The sequence below is a fragment of the Schistocerca cancellata genome, unplaced genomic scaffold (genome assembly GCF_023864275.1).
Source record: "Schistocerca cancellata isolate TAMUIC-IGC-003103 unplaced genomic scaffold, iqSchCanc2.1 HiC_scaffold_1147, whole genome shotgun sequence".
Taxonomy (NCBI): domain Eukaryota; kingdom Metazoa; phylum Arthropoda; class Insecta; order Orthoptera; family Acrididae; genus Schistocerca; species Schistocerca cancellata.
Genome location: NW_026047146.1, coordinates 6,346,157 through 6,348,565, shown reverse-complemented (window position 1 = coordinate 6,348,565; position 2,409 = coordinate 6,346,157).

Sequence of the window (2,409 nt, the reverse complement as noted above, 5' to 3'; positions counted from 1 at the left end):
CCATAGAAACGTTCCTCGATTTAGAAGGAGAATTCCTATAACCCATAGTATTTCAAAGCGACGCAATTTCTGTGTTAATTCGTCAATGTGAGCCAGCGAAAGATGCAGTACAGAAGGAATAGTGCATCGCAAAGGAGATACTTGTATCCCAAAAGAAAATCCTGTCGTCTCCATACAATTGTTCCTCGATTTAGAAGGAGAATTCCCTCTAACCCATAGTATTTCAAAGCGACGCAATTTCTGTGTTAATTCGCCAATGTGAGGGAGCGAGAGATCCAGTAAAGAAGAAATAGTGCACCGGAAAGGAGATACTCGTATCGCAAAAGAAAATCCTGTCGTTTCCATAGAAACGTTCCTCGATTTAGAAGGAGAATTCCTATAACACATAGTATTTCATAGCGACGCAATTTCTGTGTTAATTCGTCAATATGAGGGAGCGAGAGATGCAGTAAAGAAGGAATAGTGCATCGGAACGGAGATACTCGTATCCCAAAAGAAAATCCTGTCGTTTCCACGTAAACGTTTCTCGATTTAGAAGGAGAATTCCTATAACCCATAGTATTTCATAGCGACGCAGTTTCTGTGTTAATTCGTCAATGTAAGGGAGCGAGAGATGCAGTAAAGAAGGAATAGTGCATCGGAAAGGAGATACTCGTATCCCAAAAGAAAATCCTGTCGTTTCCATTGAAACGTTCCTCAATTTAGAAGGAGAATTCCTATAACCCATAGTATTTCATAGCGACGCCATTTCTGTGTTAATTCGTCAATGTGAGGGAGCGAGAGATGCAGTAAAGACAGAATAGTGCATCAATAAAGGAGATACGCGTATCCCAAAAGAAAATCCTGTCGTGTCCATAGAGACGTTCCTCGATTTAGAAGGTGAACTCCTATAACGCATAGTATTTCATACCGACGCCAATCATGTGTTAATTCGTCAATGTGAGGGAGTGAGAGATGCAATAAAGAAGGAATAGTGCATCGGAAAGGAGATACTCGTATCCCAAAAGAAAATCCTGTCATTTCCATATAAACGTTTCTTGATTTATAAGGAGAATTCCTATAACCCATAGTATTTCATTGCGACGCAATTTCTGTGTTAATTCGTCAATGACAGGGAGCGAGAGATGCAGTAAAGAAGGAATATTGCATCGGAAAGGAGATACTCGTATCCCAAAAGACAATCCTGTCGTTTCCATAGAAACGTTCCTCGAATTAGAAGGAGAATCACTATAAACCATAGTATTTCATAACGACTCAATTTCTGTGTTAAATCGTCAATGTGAGGGAGCGAGAGATACAGTAAAGAAGGAATAGTGCATCGGAAAGGAGATACTCGTACCCCAAAAGAAAAACGTGTCGTTTCCATAGAAACGTTACTTGATTTAGAAGGAGAATTCCTATAACACATAGTATTTCATAGCGACTCCATTTCTGTGTTATTTCGTCAATTTGAGGGAGGGAGAGATGCAATAAAGAAGGAAAAGTGCATCGGAAAGGAGATACTCGTATCCCAAAAGAAAATCCTGTTGTTTCCATAGAAACGGTCCTCGATTTAGAAGGAGATTTCCTATAACCCATAGTATTTCAAAGCGACACAATTTCTGTGTTAATTCGTTAATTTGAGGGAGCGAGAGATGCAGTAAAGAAGGAGTAGTGCATCGGAAAGGAGATACTCGCATCGCAAAAGAAAATCCTGTCGTTTCCATATTAACGTTCCTCGATTTAGAAGGAGAATTCCTATAACCCATAGTATTTCATAGCGACGATATTTCTGTGTTAATTCGTCAATGTGAGGGAGCGAGGGATGCAGTGAAGAACGAATAGTGCATCGGAAAGGAGATACACGTATCCCAAAAGAAAATCCTGTCGTTTCCATAAAAACGATCCTCGATTTAGAAGGAGAATTCTATAACCCATAGTATTTCATAGCGACGCAATTTCTGTGTTAATTCGTCAATGTAAGGGAGCGAGAGATGCAGTAAAGAAGGAATAGTGCATCGGAAAGGAGATACTCGTATCGCAAAAGAAAATCCTGTCGTTTCCATAGAAACGTTCCTCGATTTAGAAGGAGAATTCCTATAACCCATAGTATTTCATAGCGACACAATTAATTGTTAATTCGTTAATCTGAGGGAGGGAGGGATGCAGTAATGAAGGAATAGCGCATAGGAAAGGAAATTCTGGTATCCCAAAAGAAAATCCTTTCGTCTCCATATAAACGTTCCTCGATTTAGAAGGAGAATTCTATAACCCATAGTATTTCATAGCGACGCAATTTCTGTGTTAATTCGTCAATGTAAGGGAGCGAGAGATGCAGTAAAGAAGGAATAGTGCATCGGAAAGGAGATACTCGTATCGCAAAAAAAAATCCTGTCGTTTCCATAGAAATGTTCCTCGATTTAGAAGGAG